This window comes from Triturus cristatus, chromosome 7, assembly GCF_964204655.1.
Source record: "Triturus cristatus chromosome 7, aTriCri1.1, whole genome shotgun sequence".
Classification (NCBI taxonomy): domain Eukaryota; kingdom Metazoa; phylum Chordata; class Amphibia; order Caudata; family Salamandridae; genus Triturus; species Triturus cristatus.
Genome location: NC_140590.1, coordinates 570,871,305 through 570,893,018, shown reverse-complemented (window position 1 = coordinate 570,893,018; position 21,714 = coordinate 570,871,305). Strand labels below are relative to the sequence as shown.

The window sequence follows — 21,714 nt, the reverse complement described above, 5'->3', positions numbered from 1 at the left end:
CTGGAACAAAAACACAAACTATCTTGCTTCCTGAAATAAAAGTGTTCTAAGACTACAGACTAAAAAAGCCCTGAAAGCTTTGATGCACAAAACCCCGAAACAGGCCTTTGCTGGTGGCACGTGATAGGATGTGGCACGACAGACATGGTGACTGAGGCGGTTAGAGTTCCTGGGGTCATTTTGCAGGGATGACACCTACACCTATTTACAGTTGAAACACAGACATGAGAACTGCACCAGTATCTCAGAATGCCTTGATCATATATACTTATTAAGTAGTCATAGAGGCACTATGATTCATTCTTGCATTGGCCCACAACAACGATAAAACACAATGAAACACACATGCAAACTTAACAAGCATATGCACGCTAAATTAAATGAATAAAGGGAGAAACAAGAAAACATGCCACTACCCAAGTGTGGCGGGAATGAGCTAGCAATAAAATATACAATGACACATAGTAGCGGATCTACAATGCGCAATGCTATTGTACATAGTGTATCATTGTTATACAGTTTCAATATGACTAACAAGCTTCGGACTTTTGGGATAGAGAGTAAAACAATGACTAGTCATTATACCATTTCCAAAAGCACACTCAATAAACATGGCATGTGGTGGTCATCTTGGAACGGTAAAACAATGACTCGCTATGAACACTACAAGTTGGCTATCTGTTTAGAAGCAGTGGCCATACAGTATGCAGTGCACAGCAGATACAATGAGCTGCAGGAGCTCTGTAGCAGTGTCTTGGGAGTTGTAGGGTGTTCTAAAAATACAATATAAGAAAAGAAAGAATGACAAGGGACCTATGTAAAGAGAAAAAAGCAAACCATGGCACTGAAACACTCATGTTCAGATAGATGAGCATAAGTGAGCAGGCAAAAAGCTGTCATTCACAGGGCATTAGAGCCAATAGCTGAAGAGGGCTTGCCGATTGTGCCATGCTTTCCACATAAAAATAAGCAGAACATGAGAGACACTTGAAGAGACCAGAGTCAGAAAATGTATGATGCAGAGGTTCTCAATGTAAGTATATGTATGTGTCAGACACTATTCTGGGACACAGGCAGAAGGGCTACTATGCCCGAACCATGGTGGTTAGATTGTTTGACACTGGTGTTAGCATTATAATTGCTCTGCATACTAGGCCAAATACAACCATTTCTGCACAGAACTCTCAAATATAGAGGGCCAAGATCTCAGAGGTCAACAGTAAACCAACATGTGCAATTACATTATGGGCTGGACATAATGTTCTCATCTTTTATGTAAAAAGAAAGCAGAGCTAAATACTACATAATTCAATTAAAATGACATACAGGGTTGCAAACTACGTTGCGTTAAATGTGAGGTGATTAACCCTCCTCTTAAAGGTATTCCCTTCCTCTAGATATGGTCAAGATCCCAGATCTGCCGTCCCCAATAATCTATGGGTTTTGACCTGAATGGGTGCACATAACTCAAATACTCTCACAGGTCAACTGTGCATATCAGTTCAATGTCTTTACCCCTTTGTCAATAAGTTTTTGCGTGCACAGCAGGCTGGTCTGTGCACTTTAGAGTCTTGTCCTTAGTGCAGGCTAAGCCCTGCATTTTACCTGCTAGTTATTGTAGCAGTTTGGCTGCACAACAGAAGGTCTCCTTCACTCATAGCATTGGCTCCTCTCCTGCAGGGACTGTGGGATGCAGTTTGCGGGAACGATGAGTAGGGTAGATTTGAGCAGCAGAACTCACACTCAGCACTCATCATGAGACCAGTGTTCTGGTGTAGCTGCTACAGCCCCTAGGCCAAATCCCTCACAGTGGTATCTTTCTGTCAACTGTAGCCTCTGGGCCAATCAGGGCTTCCTGCTTCAGCGGAAACATGGCTTTCACTCGCAAAAGAAGCAGTAACAGCCCCAGTTGCTGGGTGCACAAAATACTTGTTCTGGTGTAGCCTTATGGAACTCACATGGACATTCTGCAGAGCAACCAAGGGACCAACCACAAAATGGAACAATTGTGGCTTAGTTCTCTGGGCAAGCCAACTTTCTCTGGGTTTGCTTCACCCAGGAACATGCCACCCTTTTCCTCTTTCACAGTCTCTCCTCCTGCAGAGCCAGGTACACTCCTTGCCTCTCTCAGCAGGCACCAAGGCTTTTAGGTACTTCATGCAGACCATCAGCTCTTTCAGCAGAAAGTGCAGACTTCAGGTGACGTCCCCTCACCTCTAGGAGACTGACTGTAAGGCAAATATCAGTCCTTTTTGTACAGAGGTTCTCTGAGTGCTCAAAGTGAGGTGGTTCTTTTTCAAATGTAATTCTCAGGCTGATCTCCAGACACAACCATTGCACAAACTGCTGGCTCTTAAAGCAGGTGACAACAGGGATGGCTCTAAGCAGGAATATCCAAAACATGGGTGTTGCAAAGTCATCCTTTGAACTGGACACCCCCCTACTTTTTGCTGACTGATGCTGGTGGTAACTGACTTTGACTGACTCTGGGCTCTGCCTAACCAGGCCCAGGGCCAGTGCTATGCTGAAAGAGACACATTAGAATACAGTTAAAACACCTACATACACTAGGGTACACAATGGTATGGTGGGGAACCCATGTGATTGGCATGACCTACCCTATAAGTCCCTAGTATTTAATAGGGCAGGGGGATTGAAACTGCCTAGAAGTCCCTAGTACCCTGAGGCATGACAGTTGAGGCCAGCAGTTTTTTTTGCACTTGCATGTGTGCACTGCTGAAACCTGAGGTCAGTTTAAAAGCAGCACTGGGTGCCAGGACTGCTTTTAAGAAGTAAATTGTGCCCAAACTCGACTTTGGTGTTTGGAGCACTTAAAAATGGATAACCTACAATGTTGTGGCATATTACACTCCCCACATTGTGGTAAAGTGCTGCTCAAATTCGACTTTGATGCTAGGAGCACTGTAGAGGGAGAATCTGCAATATTTCTACAGATTCAGAACCCCTAAAGTCTCCCCTAGTTGCACATGGGGTGGGGTTCCTGTAGATATAAGGCAAGTACTTATAAAATATGTTTTTGTAAGACCTGGCGCTAGAAAAATGGCCCAAGTCATTTTTCCCATTGTAAATCCTGTTACATAGGTTAACATGGTAGGAAGTTATTGATTAATAACTCTTGATAGGAGAGGGATAGAAATGCCATTCAAAGACTTCCCAGAATGGTATTAAGAAATCCAACAACATCATATTGTTGAATTTCTCCTAAAGTGTACATACAAGAAGTTATAAGACTTTCTTGTTTGAAAGTCCAAATTCAGCCTTCCAGTGGTCTGCCCTGATTGGTCAGAGTTAAGTGGATTAGCCAGACTGCCTTGAAGAGGTGATAAAGAGCCCCTGGGGTTAACCAGCTCTGCGGGGAGGGCAGTGTGCTGTTCCATTGGAATGCCAGGCCAGGGGGAGGAGTCCTAAACCATGGTCATCAAAGGCAGAGGGATGGCCACAGTGTCAGTTTCCACTTTACACTTTTGACCCCCACCAGACCTAGGATTAGGGAAGGTATTTGCAGATGGTAGGGGGAGAGTCTATAGAAATAAGCCATCCTAGGGGGGGTGTTTAGCCAGCTCTTACCTCCTTGCTGGAAAATCAGCCATTATGGATTTGGAAGATTTGATGCACTCTGGGACAAAATAATGCCACACTCTACAGGATGTGGTCTTAACTTTGAGGAGTTATCCTGCTCCTATTGGTCAGAATTGACCTCCTGCATGACCCAGAGAACTTAGAACAAGTATCTGAGAGGGGCAGAGCCCTCCAGATCTGCTGCTTGAAACTTACTGAAGCGAGAAGTGCCCTGTTGAGAAGTTTTGCTGTGAAAAGATTTCTAAGGCCTGACCTCTGAAAACTGCACCATCTGAAAACTACAGCCCTGTGGATTATCTTGCTGAAAAAGTAACTAAAGAGTGGACTAAATGAAAACTACAGGTTAAAAGAGCTCAACTGGAAAATCACCAACTAAATCTACACCTTGGAGAACCATCAGTGGATTTGTAAGGGTTTTGTACCAGTGGATTGTGGGAACTGACGTCCTCAACTTAAAAGAACCATCTTGGAGCTTCCAGACCCTTAGAGTAAGTTTGAGACACTTTGGGACCCCTTGAGGAACTTCAGGAAGAAGTTCAAGAAGTTTGGAGAACTTTGGAGCAACTTTGAAGAAAAGCTCCATAGAGGGACCGGCCGCCTGCCTTCAACCGCGAGCTGGCTAAGCCAACCAGGTTCGTCCCGCTAAAAGCTCACTCGCTCCAACTTCCAGAGATTGACCGGGACTAGAAGAAAACTGAAGCCGGCGAACCCTCACCGGATCTGGCTGAATGAGGAGCATCGAGAGACCCCGCGAGAAAAAGCTCCAGAAACGTTTCTAAGTCCGCTCGTAGAAAAGGTGACCGGGAGCAACTGCGAGAGCCAAGCCGCCTGCCTTCCATCGCGTGCCGGCCTGGATTCCTGGGTTGTCCCGCTGAAGCAATCTTGAAATATTTTCTAAGTCCGCTCCAGGGAAGTTGACCGGGACCTCGTCAAAAGTCAAGCCGGCGAACCCTCACCGGATCCGGACTGGCTAGGAGCTTTGAGGACCTTCGGAAAAAAAAGCTCCAGAAAAGTTTCTAAGTGTGAAGGTAGAAACTGAGACTGGGACCTGGCGGGAGCTGTAGCCGCTCAGGGTTCCATTGCACCCGGCCTGAAACGCTGACTTTGGTGCGGTCTATCGCGAGCAGGTATCACAATATGGTGCTATAATCTTCTAAGTGCTATATTTTATTAAATCTTTGAAAATTCATATCTCTGGTTCCCTACATTGGGTTTTTGTCGTTTTGGTGTCATTTTAAAGATAAAAATATTTCCTATGTTTATAAATTGGTGTTGGATTTGTATTATGTGTTGTGTTAATTATTTACTGAAATAGTGTTTTTAAATGCTTAAATTCCTGTCTTTGAAGTTAAGCCTGTCTGCTCCATCAACATCGCTACTCATCTGAACATCAGAAACTGCAGTCCCAGCCCTCACCCCAACCATCTACCAAATGACATTGCTCAGGAGGATTTAATCAGCAGTCCTTTGCTGATAAGATCCTCAACGGAATTTCTAAACATAGTCCTGTCTAGTCCTCCATCACTTCAGTGTTTGGGTCTCCACACTTCAGCTACAGAAATGCAGGCAATACATGTCCACTTTTGGGAGAAGCTAGTCGCATCCTCCATCATGTACCATGTTAAAAGTATGGGCATCCAAAATGGACACCACTGGCCCCAGCACTCAGATTCATGCAATATACAGTCCTACTACCATACATGTTCTACACACTCACTGCACATACATGCACTTGACATTCACATGGGATACCAACTCAAAGCTATGAGCTACTTTATATCATTATCTCAGGGCATGGACAGCAGCTCTAAGTTCACTCGGACGGCACGCTGGTGCACCCCTCAAAGTCACAGAAAAAGTTAAGGACTGTGCATTACTAGTGACAGGCATAGGCCTCTTCTCACGCACACACACACACTAAATTACCATGATGCCAGAGCACAAAATAAAATTCAGGATACTAGTTTAACCTGCAGTCAGGCACACAGGACAGAGGTGCACACTCATTCAACCATATAAGGACGTTCTCGTCCCAGCAGTGGGTATGTATTTTAAATCTCCCAGTTCCTCCTATTAAGGTCTGGCAAGGATTATCAAACAACAAATCATCCATGCTCAGGATTTGTCAAAAGGGGGTACACACCACCAAAACCTTTAACTACACAAGTAATCTGTGAGATTCCATTAACAAAATTATTAACACGGTGCAATAGCAATCCACCCTTTAAGACCAAATGGCCTGAACATAGGCTTTGCACAATTCATATGTATAGTCTGCTCCATTTTTCATAACGTTTCATGATTAAACTGAACAGACTTATACCCTCTGGCATAATATTTCCCATATAAAGTAATCGGGCATATAGCATTTACCACTCGCTCGTTGTTAAAAAGCTGTGTTATCAAACATACAGGGAAACATAAAAACAGAGTCAACGACGTTGGGAAATAGGAAAGCATAAACGAGGGCATAAGGAAACTGAAAAGCAGCAGCAAAAAGCATAATACAGGACCATAATTAGGTTTGTGAGAGATGCAGTATATACTATAGTGTGGAAGCTTCGCCCACTCTCCGCCCATCTTTGTCATTGGCTTAGGTCCTAAATGCTGCCTTACAATTGGTTTTAGGCTTATTAGTCCCTCCTTATGACGAGCATGTCGTCATTTATATCCTTCCAAGGCTACTGGCCCCTTTACTCCTAACACTGTTTTCTTTCCTGCCTCCCCCACTCCCCCTCCCACAGTACCCGACTTATCACCCCCTCCTCCCGTTCGTGCCTTTTTGGTTGCCCACACTCCTGTTTTAAATGCAATAGGTCTTGCGTAAATACGAGTCCTATTGCATTACCAATGCTTGTTTATTTCTTCTTGTAAGCACTATTTTCTGTACACGTCACGACGTGCTTATGTTTGCCATGCGCGCTTTAACTTTCTAAGCAGCCAACGCGACACTGATGATGGAGTCCAGAACAGCTGGTGCTTGTTTATTCCGTTTTTAACAACAGGTCAGCATTGCGTTTGCTCGTGGGGTCTTCGTAATGAACAGCCAGCAACCAGAAGTCATTCATTGATTTCATGCTTCGAGCGATGGGGACAGCAGATTCACTTGTTCCACGATAATTTTACAGGCTAGCTGCCCGACGGAAGCCCGGATTGTGAGCATTGCAGCATGTGTGATTCCGAGGCTATCCCCCCTCCTCCGTTGCTGACCCATTTACGGATGGAACGTGTTGCAGTGTGTTCTCAGAAAACCTGCACGCTGTAAACCACCGCATCTTTGCAATTCTCGCAGGTTAGAATTTGGCGCAGTTTGTAGCTAAATATGAAAAAAACTCTCCGCAAAATAGGCCCAGATCAGCTAAATTTACACTTTCAATTGAAAATTGTGATATTTGGAGAACCTTCGGTCAGTGTAAATGTGGTGACTTGTTTTCCTGCGTTTCTAAGGTCTGCTGTTGTATCTTGATTTAGGTGTGTCATCTCGTGTGCTTTGTGGTATTAAAACAAAGGTGCGGCAAGATCTGTGAGGTCCCAAGAGGTGCTGTTGTGTTGGTGTTTGTCACCTTGCTCCAAATAGCTAGCATTTAGCAGTCAATCTCCGGTCATAACTTATTAACTGAACACAATGTGCGCTGTTACATGTAACAGGCCGTCAGTAATCCATACCTAAAAAATTATTTAGCGGTATGAGTAGGTTCTGAATGATGGTATTTTGTAAAGAGATGATACACAGAGTCTACTCGCTGAACAGTCCAATAATGTGAATGACTTGGTTATTCAGTGGCCTCCTGTACTCTTGGAGAATCTATTTGTCAATTAGGTGCATTTTATTGTAAAATTTGTACCACTGCCCTCCTCGGCGGGAAGCTGCGGGTTAACTTTTGACTCTGTGTATAGGTAGCATAGATGTGTTCATGTAGGACACCCCTGTTGTAGGGTTAACATCGATGCTACCAAAAAAGCCTTGCTGTTCTTGTAGTGCAGTAGCTTTAACCTAGATGACCTGCTGTTTATTTTGAATGTACAGTGCCTCACTTGAAAAGTTCTGCTTTTGAGGAAACAGATAGTATGCTCTAAAAGGTCTGCCCTGTTCAGGCACATCTAATACTGAAGCCCAGGAAGGCCCTGCTGCTGAGGTAGCAGTGATCCGGATCAGGGCCCATTGTCAAGGCATTGCTTCCGTTATTACCTATACTTGTCCTGTTGATGAAGAGAAATTAAATATTAGTGCCTAGTTATGTAAGGTGTGATTTGCTGGGATTTTTTTCCCGTGGGTTGAGATATTGACGTCGCCAGGTGTTAATCAGGTTTTCAAGTTTTATTTATTTATGCTCTTGGAACGCCAAAGAGATCCACATAAATTAGATAACCAACTACATATAAAAGTTTTGTGCAACAAGTTTCTTATACATTAAGAGATAATTAAAATATCCTTTATGCCCAAAATACTAAAACATTGCGTTAAAACCAAAGTTAATAGTTACTTCCTACATATAATTTAATATAAATGTATAAAACACTTTAAAAAGTTAAAAATCCTATAACAAAACATTTCATTTGGTGGCTCATAAATAGAATCCATTAGTGCAGACGCTGAGAGGATAGATAATTGTAGGCAGATAGGTCTCATCCATTTACGTCGATGCAATAGTAAAGCGGGACAAATAAATAACACATGATTAACATCCTGAATGGAGTTATTACACAGATTACAGATCGGGGAGGAACCATACCATTTAGACAACACATTATTTAAAGGAAGCATACCCTGTCTCAATAATAGCCAGAAGCGGTGCACCCCATAGGGCAGGTTCCAGGAAATATAAGCCTGTGCTTTATTTATCTTACAGGAATCTATAGACGGATGGATACCCCTCTTTTGGTTGCGAGCGTCCCTATCCTTAGTAAAACTTAATTCCCTGGTGGCCTGTTTCAAGATGGCCCTTAATTGATATGGCGAGAGGGAGAAAAGCAGAGACTCATCTAATTGAAGCAAATCAACCGCAATCCTAAAATGTTTAAGAACTAATGACTGTTCCTTCAGATTTTCTAATATTTCTTTCTGGATTAAAAATGTTAATGTGCCAGGATCACCCTTTACCAGGCTTGCAACCCATCGCAATATCCCCTCAAGACCCTGTACCCAACTGCTTCTTATACCAAATTCTAACCTTAGGGCAGCCACTGGGCAAGCAGAGTTGACTGAGGCTAGGCTCCTTAAAATTTGTCCTTCTGTTGTATTTAAAAAGCCCCATTTCTTTATGTCAAGCAGTTCAATACCATATAACAGAGAAGCAGGTATTTTTGCACGGAAAACCTCTAATAAGAATGAGAAATGTCTTTTTCCAGTGGATCTATAGAGGGAGCCCAAACTTTTTTCCTGCGTGGTAGCTTTACAGATGTTACTTTCTATATGGGCTTTATCACTTAGATTGCCACTGTTAGACCTGTCAGCCCTTTGGGTGGTCCCTCCTCATCATTATTTATTTTGTCCCACTTTTGCCTCAAACCCTGTTTGAATTTTTCCTTTTTGGGAACCACCAGACTTTTTCGTGTTGCTACAGATTCAGGGAGCCATTTTAGCTACCCCTGAAACTTCTGTCTGAGGGCCTGGAGCACAAAATGGTGGCCACCTGTGACATCACCAGCATCCACTGGAACCTACCAGCACCTTCCAGAACATTCCAGGAGATTCCAGAACTCTGTGACAGTTGGAGACCGTTTAGAATGTTGGGAGGTTAAGACAGAGTGTTGGCAGTTGGAGCTGGCAGTTGGCACCTGACTGGTGAAGGGAGAGGAGCACAACAGTGAAGGAGGAAGGAGTGAAGCAGCAGGGGTGGAAACTTGTGCCTGGAGTGGGGTCCATAAACCCACCCTTGATACTTGTCCCTACTGATGGATCCCAGCCTATAGCCCTGTGTGGGAAGAAGACAGAAGAAACTTATCCTAAGGACCTGGACAGCAGGAACAGGCCTTAGAACCAAGAAAACAGCAAGATTCTGACCTGAGAACTGGTTTCCCTGGAGTCCGGCGTCGAGTAGCCTGAAGACCTGGAGCCCGAGGTGGAGAAGCGGCGCTGACTGAAGTAGCAGACGTCGTACCCGGAGCCGCCTGAGGTCGTGAGAGGGCGCCGACGGAGGTCGTGAGGAATACCAGAGGTCGAGGAGGAAGTGAACCGAGGTCGAGCGAGCGGCGTCATCGGAGGAGTGAAGTCCGCCCTCCGGAGTCGTCGGAGACCGAGGTAGAGGAGCACCGGAGGTCGGGAGTGAGGATCGCACTCCGGAGTCGCCCGGAGCCTGTGAGGAGGAGCACCGGAGGTCGGGGGTGAGGATCGCACCCCGGAGTCGCCGGAAGTCGGCATCGAGGCCAGGCCGGCCGACGTCATCGGAGCCGAGAGCGCCATCGGACCGGAGCCGCCCGAAGTCGACATCGTGAAGAGACTGCCCGACGCCGTCGAATCGGAGGTCGAGATCGAACCGAGGCCACCGACATCGGACCGGAACCGCCTGCCGGCGTCGTCAAAGAACTGACATTGTGCCGAGGCCGCCGAGACCGAACCGGAACCGCCTCACGGCGTCGACACGACTCCAGCGGCGTCGGAACATCAGAAAAAGGGCAGTAAGTGGAGTAGAGGGCGCCTAAGGCCCTGTGGAGACCTGAGAGACTACTCAAAGGGGCTAGGGAGGTGCTGAAACCCACCTGACTGTGCCTGGGGTGAACTGGGACTAACCTAGAGAGGTTGTGTGGAGAGAGAAAGCCAGGGCACTGGTATTCCCCCCTTTGATCTACCTCAGTTTAGGCCTCAGCCTTGTCCCAGCCAGGGAGTAGCCCCCCCTCAAGCCTTCCACAACCCTACAAGCTGTGCCTGGGCCAAATCAGCCCTTAAGAATTGAAGTGTCATCTGATTACATGAGTGTTGCTGTATACTTTTAATTATTTATTGGGGGTACTGTATTTATTGAATTTTTACCTATTTATTGCTGCACTATATTTATAGGTCCACAGGACTTGATGGTGTACAATATTTATTGGTACAGTATTTATTGCCTCAAAGTATTTAATTGTCTGTATATATTGCACTTGTATTTATGCCCTGTTATCTATGATCACCCCTATTTATTTCATCAAACAGCCAATATTTATTTGACCTGCACTAATTGAAACTTGTATATTGTGATTGACCTATTTATTTTTCCAATCAGCAACTAAGAGAAAAAGATAAAGAAAGAATATTTTCATAATTTTTACGGTGTGGAGTCGTTTTTGGAACGGATGCACGCATGGTTATTGTATGGGTATATTGTATGCTTAGCACTGCGCCTGTTTCCTGACCACTCGAGCCAAGCTACCACAGTGTGTTCGGGGAGTCCACCACCACCCTGCGGAGTGGGAGTGGGCGTTTCCAACATAAATTGGTGTTCAGTGGTGGGATAGAGCTGTGCCTACATATACTCAACAATAACTGTGGGTAGTCCATAGGCCTACACCGGGAGTTTTCTCACAGCGGCCTTCCAAATTGTGGGTTTTTGTTTTTTCCAAATTTACTCTGGTGGTGGGAGGAGGTATTACTAAAGGTACCCCCCTGCATTGTTACTGCACAAAACCTGTCCTCTAACCTGAGTGGGCAAGATGGAGTTTGTACTGGAAGATTTAGAAACGTACACTGTGGCCCAACTCAGGGAGTTTTGCCAGCGGGAGGGGGTGTACTGCCCCCCAGGAGCAAAGAAGGGTGCACTCCAAACCAGCTTAAGGGCTTGGGGGGAGGCACGCCGAGAAAGCAAGGCTGAGGAGGAAGACAGGGAGGGAGAGCCTAACCCCGAGGGGGCTGAGATGTACCAACCTGAGGTGGGGAACCTGTCAGCAGGGCCCAGGACACTTTCTAGGAAGGGCAGCACTGTCTCTAGCGGGGGCTTATCCAGCGTGGAGTTAGCAGATCGGAGAGAGAAAAGACAGCTCACATGGGATTTAGCCAAGCTGGAGAAGGAGAAGGAGGAACAGAGGTTGGCTCATGAGACGGAGAAAGAGAGGATGGCTCATGAGATAAGACTGAAAGAGATAGAGCTTCAGATCCTAAGAATAGGGGCACAACCTGTTCCTAATGGTGGCAGCCAAAACCAAGAGGTCACCAGGGAATCCAAACCTTACCTGCCAAAGGACATAGTAGCTAGCTATGGGGCGGGTGACGACATCGCCAAGTGGCTAGCAGCCTATGAGGTCTCGTTGAGGGCCCATGGGGTTCCAGTGAAGTACTGGGGAGGGGGATTGTATAAGTACATGCCTCCAGCTGGTAGGGACGCTTTATTGGCCCTCGAAGAGGATGAGCAGACCCATTACCCCACCATGAAACTGGCGCTCATCAGAAAGTTTGGACTAACACCTGAAAAGTACAGACAGAAGTTCAGGGGTAGTCACAAGCTGGGCACACAGAATTGGGTGGACTTCCTGGACTATGCAAAGAAGGCACTGGAAGGTTGGATTCAGGGCAGTGAAGTAAGGAACTACGAGGAGCTGTTTGACCTAGTACTGAAGGAACACCTACTCGAGAAATGTTTCCCTGAACTGCGGCAACACCTGGTGGATAGCAAGCTGACCAGCCCCCGGAAGCTTGCTGAGGAGGCGGACATTTGGGCTAGTACCCGGGTGTCCACAAGGGGGACTGGAGGGGATACTCAAAAGGCCGGACAGGGCGCCCCCCAGAAGAAAGAAGGAGGGGAAAAGAAAAAGGAGTTCTCCAAAGGCCCCCAAAATAACTTCCAAGGGAAGGGAACAGGATTCACCTCTAAGGCTAACCCACCCAGAAACCCTAATCCTGGCCAGAGTCAGCAGCCAAGGGTTGTCCATTGCTACGAGTGCGGTGGCGTTGGACACTATAAAGGAGATCCGAAGTGTCAGAAACGATCACCCCCTCCCACTGGAGGAAAGACCCCCGGAGTAGCTAGTGTAGTGCTCGGGGAGGAGATGCCCTTAACTAAGGGAAGGGAGTGGGCGGGTGTCACTTTAGTGTCCCTGGGAGAACGGGAGATGGTTCCCAAGATCCAGGTGCCCGCAAATACCGCAAAGTATGGGCAGTGGATCACCATCAACGGCCAAAGAGGGGAGGCTCTGAGAGACACAGGAGCCAGTATGACTATGGTGCGTAGCCAGCTGGTGTCTCCAGAGCAGGTAGTTCCCGATGTACTCCACCCAGCCGCGATGGCTGACGGCAGAACAGGTCACTATCCAGTGGCCGAGGTTCCCTTTGAATGGGGGGGGGTTGCAGGTTCACTTCGAGTTGCCGTAAGCCCTGCCGTGCCAGTCGATTGTCTGCTGGGCAATGACATGGAGCACAACGCTTGGAAGGAGGTGGAATACCGGACTCACACCGAGATGCTGGGTACACCTGACTGGGCCTGTGTTAGCACAAGGTCCGCGACTACCCGAAGAGGGAGTTCATTCCGGCTGGAGCCTGGAACAAAGGCCCAGCCAGCTGCCAGTCAAGGGAAGAACCGAGGACAGGAGGAGCCTGCCTCGGCGTCTCCACCCCGTAGGACGGATAGGCCACCGGAGGTGGTGGACCAGGAGTCTGCGGAGGGGGACGTTACCAACCTGGAGGACCTACCCATCCCGGCCGAGTGGCACGTGGAGGGAGGCCCGTCCAGGGAGGAATTCTGCCAGGGCCAGAGGGAGTGCCCTACCCTTGAGGGGCTGAGGCGACAGGCCGAAGCCCAGGCAGCAGGGAACGTTGAAGGGAACTACAGTGTTTACTGGGAGGATGGCCTCCTCTACAGTGAACCCAAGGCACCCCTACATGGATCGTCACGAGCCTTGGTAGTTCCTCAACGTTATCGAGCCTTCCTTCTGGAGTTGGCTCACGAGATACCATTGGCAGGACACCTGGGGCAAGACAAGACCTTCGCCCGTCTTGTCCCACACTTTTATTGGCCTCAGATGAAAGTGTCGTCCGATACCTACTGCCGGACATGTGTGTCTTGCCAAGCCAGTGGGAAAACAGGGGTGAAGCTGAAAGCTCCCCTGGAACCACTTCCTGTCGTTTGCACCCCCTTTGAAAGGGTGGGCATCGACATTGTGGGTCCATTAGATCCACCAACTACAGCTGGTCACAGGTTTATCCTGGTTCTGGTGGATCATGCCACACGGTACCCAGAGGCAATACCTCTGAGGACCATAACAGCACCTGTTGTGGCTAGGGCCCTGATGGGAATCTTTACCCGAGTGGGTTTTCCCAAGGAAGTTGTGTCCGACAGGGGGACCAACTTCATGTCAGCATATATGCGGGCAATGTGGAAGGAGTGTGGAGTGACCTACCGGTTCACCACTCCTTACCACCCCCAGACAAATGGTCTGGTGGAAAGGTTTAACAAAACCTTGAAAGGCATGATCAGAAGTCTGCCTGAAAGCCTGCGGAGGAAATGGGACGTCCTCCTACCCTGTTTACTTTTTTCATACAGGGAAGTGCCACAGAAGGGAGTGGGCTTCAGCCCCTTCGAGCTTCTGTATGGGCACCCTGTACGTGGACCTCTTAACCTGGTGAGAGACGGATGGGAAAGAACTCCCAGAAAGCTCCCCCAGGATGTGGTGAGCTACATGCTGGCCTTCCGGAGCCAAATGGCTAAGTTGTGGAAGCAAGCTTCTGACAACTTGGAAGCCAGCCAAGCAGTGATGAAGGCGTGGTATGACCACAACGCTCACCCGGTGGAGTTGGAGCCTGGCCAGAAGGTGTGGGTGATCGAACCAGGAGAGCTTAGTGCCCTCCAGGATCGCTGGTCAGGACCCTTTGAGGTGTTGGAGAAGAAGGGTAAGGCTACCTACTTGGTGGACCTGAAGACCCCTCGTCAGCCCCTGCGGGTGCTGCATGCCAACCGCCTCAAACCCCACCACGAGAGGCCCGAAGTCATCTTGATGATGGTGACTGACGGAGGAGAGGACGTGGAAAGCGAGCCTCTCCCTGATCTGTTTGCGTCTCAGGAAAAGGATGGGTCGGTGGAGGGAGTGATTCTCTCCCCATCTCTAACTCCTGAACAGCAGGAGGACTGTCGCCAGGCCCTGGGGCAGTACTCTGCGTTGTTCTCCCTTGTCCCGGGTAGGACTCACCTGTGCGTCCATGACGTGGACACAGGAGACAGCCCACCTGTGAAGTCCAAGATCTACCGGATGTCAGACAAGGTGAAGGCCAGCATTCATAGTGAAGTCACTAAGATGCTGGAGCTAGGAGTGATTGAACCTTCTAGCAGCCCCTGGTCCAGTCCGGTGGTGTTAGTACCGAAAGCTGCACCACCGGGTGCCCAACCAGAACTGAGGTTCTGTGTGGACTACCGGGGACTGAATTCAGTGACAAAGACTGATGCATATCCGATCCCTAGGGCGGATGAATTAATTGACCGGCTGGGAGCTGCCCAATATCTAAGTACCTTTGACCTTACTTCGGGGTACTGGCAGATCTCTTTGACTGATGGAGCAAGGGAAAGGTCAGCCTTCTCCACGCCCAATGGCCACTACCAGTTCTGTGTGATGCCCTTTGGGCTCAAGAACGCACCTGCCACGTTTCAGCGCCTGGTAAACCAGATCCTCACCGGAATGGAGAGTTTCTCTGCTGCTTATCTGGATGACATAGCCGTCTTCAGTAACAGCTGGGAGGATCACTTGCGTCACCTGCAAGCTGTTCTCCAGGCCCTGAGACAAGCTGGATTGACGATCAAGGCCAGCAAGTGCCAGATCGGGCAGGGGTCGGTAGTGTACCTTGGACACTTGGTGGGTAGGGGAACGGTGCAACCCCTCCAGGCGAAGATCGAGGCCATCATGGCCTGGGAACCCCCCAAGACACAGACTGAGGTCCGAGCATTTTTGGGCCTCACGTGATATTACCGCCGCTTCGTGAAGGAATACGGTACCATCGTAGCCCCCCTCACGGAGCTCACGTCCAAGAAACAACCTCGACGGGTAGTCTGGACGGAGGCTTGTCAGCAAGCCTTTGAGAAATTGAAGAAAGCCATGTGCGAGGCCCCGGTCTTAAGGGCCCCAGACTTTTCCAAGAAGTTCATTGTCCAGACAGATGCATCAGAACATGGCATTGGGGCAGTGTTATCGCAACTCAACGAAGAGGGTCTGGATCAACCCGTGGTCTTCCTATCCAGGAGACTACTTCCCAGGGAACAGAAGTGGAGTGCAATAGAGCGTGAAGCCTTTGCAGTGGTATGGGCTCTGAAGAAGTTGCGGCCATACCTGTTTGGCTCGCACTTCCTAGTTCAGACCGACCACCGACCCCTTCGTTGGCTGATGCAAATGAAGGGGGAGAATCCCAAGTTGTTGAGGTGGTCTATTTCCCTACAGGGGATGGACTTCCAGGTGGAACATCGGCCTGGAGTGGACCACGCCAATGCAGACGGTCTCTCAAGGTATTTCCGCCTTAGTGATGAGAACTCCCAAGGGGTTGGGTAGCTCTCCCCACTTTCAGCTGGGGGGGACGCGTGTTAGACCTGTCAGCCCTTTGGGTGGTCCCTCCTCATCATTATTTATTTTGTCCCACTTTTGCCTCAAACCCTGTTTGAATTTTTCCTTTTTGGGAACCACCAGACTTTTTCGTGTTGCTACAGATTCAGGGAGCCATTTTAGCTACCCCTGAAACTTCTGTCTGAGGGCCTGGAGCACAAAATGGTGGCCACCTGTGACATCACCAGCATCCACTGGAACCTACCAGCACCTTCCAGAACATTCCAGGAGATTCCAGAACTCTGTGACAGTTGGAGACCGTTTAGAATGTTGGGAGGTTAAGACAGAGTGTTGGCAGTTGGAGCTGGCAGTTGGCACCTGACTGGTGAAGGGAGAGGAGCACAACAGTGAAGGAGGAAGGAGTGAAGCAGCAGGGGTGGAAACTTGTGCCTGGAGTGGGGTCCATAAACCCACCCTTGATACTTGTCCCTACTGATGGATCCCAGCCTATAGCCCTGTGTGGGAAGAAGACAGAAGAAACTTATCCTAAGGACCTGGACAGCAGGAACAGGCCTTAGAACCAAGAAAACAGCAAGATTCTGACCTGAGAACTGGTTTCCCTGGAGTCCGGCGTCGAGTAGCCTGAAGACCTGGAGCCCGAGGTGGAGAAGCGGCGCTGACTGAAGTAGCAGACGTCGTACCCGGAGCCGCCTGAGGTCGTGAGAGGGCGCCGACGGAGGTCGTGAGGAATACCAGAGGTCGAGGAGGAAGTGAACCGAGGTCGAGCGAGCGGCGTCATCGGAGGAGTGAAGTCCGCCCTCCGGAGTCGTCGGAGACCGAGGTAGAGGAGCACCGGAGGTCGGGAGTGAGGATCGCACTCCGGAGTCGCCCGGAGCCTGTGAGGAGGAGCACCGGAGGTCGGGGGTGAGGATCGCACCCCGGAGTCGCCGGAAGTCGGCATCGAGGCCAGGCCGGCCGACGTCATCGGAGCCGAGAGCGCCATCGGACCGGAGCCGCCCGAAGTCGACATCGTGAAGAGACTGCCCGACGCCGTCGAATGGGAGGTCGAGATCGAACCGAGGCCACCGACATCGGACCGGAACCGCCTGCCGGCGTCGTCAAAGAACTGACATTGTGCCGAGGCCGCCGAGACCGAACCGGAACCGCCTCACGGCGTCGACACGACTCCAGCGGCGTCGGAACATCAGAAAAAGGGCAGTAAGTGGAGTAGAGGGCGCCTAAGGCCCTGTGGAGACCTGAGAGACTACTCAAAGGGGCTAGGGAGGTGCTGAAACCCACCTGACTGTGCCTGGGGTGAACTGGGACTAACCTAGAGAGGTTGTGTGGAGAGAGAAAGCCAGGGCACTGGTATTCCCCCCTTTGATCTACCTCAGTTTAGGCCTCAGCCTTGTCCCAGCCAGGGAGTAGCCCCCCCTCAAGCCTTCCACAACCCTACAAGCTGTGCCTGGGCCAAATCAGCCCTTAAGAATTGAAGTGTCATCTGATTACATGAGTGTTGCTGTATACTTTTAATTATTTATTGGGGGTACTGTATTTATTGAATTTTTACCTATTTATTGCTGCACTATATTTATAGGTCCACAGGACTTGATGGTGTACAATATTTATTGGTACAGTATTTATTGCCTCAAAGTATTTAATTGTCTGTATATATTGCACTTGTATTTATGCCCTGTTATTTATGATCACCCCTATTTATTTCATCAAACAGCCAATATTTATTTGACCTGCACTAATTGAAACTTGTATATTGTGATTGACCTATTTATTTTTCCAATCAGCAACTAAGAGAAAAAGATAAAGAAAGAATATTTTCATAATTTTTACGGTGTGGAGTCGTTTTTGGAACGGATGCACGCATGGTTATTGTATGGGTATATTGTATGCTTAGCACTGCGCCTGTTTCCTGACCACTCGAGCCAACCTACCACAGTGTGTTCGGGGAGTCCACCACCACCCTGCGGAGTGGGAGTGGGCGTTTCCAACATCCACACACTACTTTTCCCAGGAAAACATAAGATTTTACAAATTCCAATTTTTGGCCACCCACAGACCATACAAAATTCCCATACTGCATCTTTTTTCTTCCGTGCATGCACATAATTTTACTTTTAGATATATTAATCTTTAAATAGTGGGCTTCTACAAATTCATGTAATGCCTGCAGACGACTATTTAATCCCCTAGGCGTTAAATCCAGTATTATTATGTCGTCTGCATAAAGTAAACATGCAATCGGTTTTCCCCCCAATAACGGGGCAATACCCTCACTTTAAACCAGATTGTGAGGAAGATCAGAAATATATAGGGAGAAAAGTAAGGGAGCTAATAAACATCCTTGTTTTAGGCCATTTGAAGTGGGAGAGACCTCTTTCCCCACCCATTAGGACTCTGCACCAAGTGTCCGTATAGAGAGCCCGAACTAACTCCAAAAGGGTAGCTGGCATACCCAGGTCTGACAATTTTCTCCACAGCAAGAAACAATCTACTTTATCAAATGCTGTGGAGAAATCTATAAAGGCTGTATACACTTTTCCTCCTCTAACTTTGACATATTTTTCAGTTATTACCTGTAATGCAGTTAGGTTATCAATTGTTCCATGCCTTGTCCTAAACCCGGTTTGCTCCAATGGTAACAATTTTTCCGCAACCACCCAATCATTAATCTGGGACAAAAGGCATTTAGCAAAAACTTTACCCACTGCATCAAGAAGTGCAATTTGACGATAGTTCTGTGGAGCTTCCCGGTCTCCTTTCTTAAATAAAGGGACTATTATACTCCCCTTCCAGGAGGGGGGAACCAATTTATTTGCATAGCAGTGCTTGAACACCGGATAGAGAATCTTACTCCACAGTACACTATTTTGTTTTAACACTGTGATTGGTAATTCATCGGGCCCATTGCTCCAGAGGAGCGCATCTCCCTAATCGCCATTTCTATTTCCTTTTCAGATGGTGAATCATACGGTAAAATATCTTCCATTAATACAACATACTTATTTACCATTGCATTATCAGCATACAGATTCTGAATAAAGCTAACCCATTTGTGCTCCTCTATGGTCACAGGAAATGATCGAGACCTAGCTCCACATCCCTCCCCGATGAGAGGCCAAAAGGTTTTTACCTGGCCTTTAGAGGCTGCTTCTCTCAATTTAATCCAAATGTTATCCTGCCTCTCTTTTCTTAGCTTAACCTTTACCCTCCTCCTCCTCCTTTTTAATAGTAATATTCTGTGATAACGTTCAGAGGAGTAATTCAAGTATTGTTTCCTAACTAGTTTATTTATTTCGTTATTTAATGGCAAGAGAGGTCTAGGGACTACTTTAGGGCTTTTTTTTAGATTCACCTTCTTTGCAATTTCTACCACTTGATTCATACATGTATTAAAACTAACAATTTCTGTTCCATTCCAAGTAGGCAAGTTCACTACAGTGAACTCTAAAACATTGTTCAGGCCCAATATGGCTTTATTATCCCAATAACATCTCCCTGTTTTCTTAGAGAAACTAACAGACTCACCATTTAAAGCCCATTGATCATGCAAAGATAAATTTAAATCAATAGTAAGAGTTAATACTTTATGGTCACTGCAGGAAGAATTAGAGACCTTTAGGTCTTTTAATAAATAGAAAGAAGAACTTCCAACTACCACATAGTCTAAGATAGATTCTCCATTACAGGTGTTAATCACATTTCTAGTTAAATTGCAAGATTTACCTAAGTCAAGAAACATTACTGCAGCCGTCTTGTGATTCCATCCAGAACAGGAAGGGGGTGGAGCTTAACTATGAGCACCTTGTGTTCTCTCATGCAGAGGCATTTTGGTTGCATTATTATAGGTTCTTCCAGTTGAACTTGATGAAAGAACAGCACTTTCACATAGGCCAGTGGAGTTTCGCAGCCAAGGTGTGACAGTAATTGCGGCCCAAAGGAGGGTCCTTTGAGGTGTAACTTCCAGAGATCTGATGCAATATGTAAAGTGATTATGCAGTGCTGCTGTAAGTTCATGAATACGCCCATGTCAAAAGCCACTGTTTGAGCTTACTGATGGGATGAGCCTCTTGTTTTTCATTTTATTTTTTTAATGGCAAAAGGAAACTTAAGCATGGCATGCCATTGTTTTCCATATATTGGTTTAATGCGGCCAAACTGGTACAGTTTTAGAGCTTGTCACTAATTAACTTGCAGATGCCTGCTCCAAGCATATTAAGGGAGATCTGTTTCACACACATCTGAACCTTGTGGTGGGTAGATAAGGCGTCCTCAGTGAAGACAGTGGCACAGTGTGCCGTTCTGTGTGGCTAGACACATATTTTGGGACAGGCTCACCATGAAGATATCAGATGCCTCTGATCATTTTCTAAAATAATCTGAAAAAGAAGAAATATCTCCAAAACATTTCCTTCTCTGCAGAGGCTCTATTTTTGGAAGCTGAGAGTGTCAGATCTTGCAGTTTTGTGCTTATGTAGCTGTACAAGTGAAGAAACCAAGGCACATCTGAGTAGCTTCCCTTCACTTTCTTAAAACGAAGGCTACAGTGAAGGTTACTTGACAGCAGTAATAATTGGTAGCTGCGGGTGGACCTGGAGACCTTTTTTCCAGTGTTTCTTTCGACTTCATTTTTTTCCATTTATCTACACTTTCTCTAAATCTAAAACGTGCACTACACCAAACACCGATTTATTGAAAAAAACATCTCTACCATTGGGACTTCACCAGGACTCTTTATTAAAACACTCTTTTAGATCTGGAGAAGTTTAAAAAGTGCTCTGGAATTTTTTAGCTCAAGGCGCTCATTCTTCCTGCGAGAGTGTCCGGGTCAAAGTACCTCAGAGAAAGTGTCAGGGTAGGCTCAGTGCACTTGCCATCACGTTTTTTAAATATTTATTTTGTTGCTAAGTTAGTTAAAAAAAGGAGTATTGTTGTTATTTTAGTTTCCTTGAGCAAGCACACACAGTACTAATATTTCATTTCCCAGCGCAAATTGTCCCTACCACTGTGGATTATTGTGTCTTAAATTTGGGACTGCTGCGGGAAGTGTGCTACTAAGCATATAAAACTTGTCAAATATGAGCTCTAGAAGTGATAGAAGTAAAATAGCTGAGGAACTTTTTAGAAATTTACACGCAGGAATTTCAATAAATAAAGCAGTTTCGCAAGGCAATGTGAAGACTAATGAGGGATTAAAAGCTAAATTTTCCCGATTGGAAAGACTCAAAAAAACCGAAATAGGTAAATGGTGGGATGGAGCTACACTTAAAGAATATATTCGATTGGAAAGAATCCCACGAGGCTTGAGATCTACTATATTTCCAACATATGATGATCTCGAGGAGGATTTACTTCTCCTCTGGGAAAAAGAACTCACTGGTAATTCTATGCGTCTTATGAATATTCTTATAGAAAATGCCGAAAGAAAAGTCCAAAAGGCAGCGGAAGAAGCAGACATTTTGGAAAAAGAAATTGCAGAAATAAACTTGCCTGAAGTAGCCAAAAAGAATTATGCCATTTTGGAAAACATTTTGAATAAATTTGAAGAGGAAACAAAAGAAAAGAAAGCTCGTAAATTAAAACGGGATGAAATAGACTACCGTAATGGTATAGTATTTACATTTGCCAAAAAATTTGATAACCTGGTCAGACAGGATCAACAACTGACGAGTA

General features: G+C 46.9%; 1 protein-coding gene across 3 annotated transcripts in view; it reads right to left on the bottom strand.

Moving 5' to 3' along the window:
- Positions 1 to 21,714, bottom strand: part of ACSF2 (acyl-CoA synthetase family member 2) — a 720,413-nt gene that overhangs the window by 289,086 nt on the left and 409,613 nt on the right. The gene's annotated exons all lie outside the window — the stretch shown is intronic.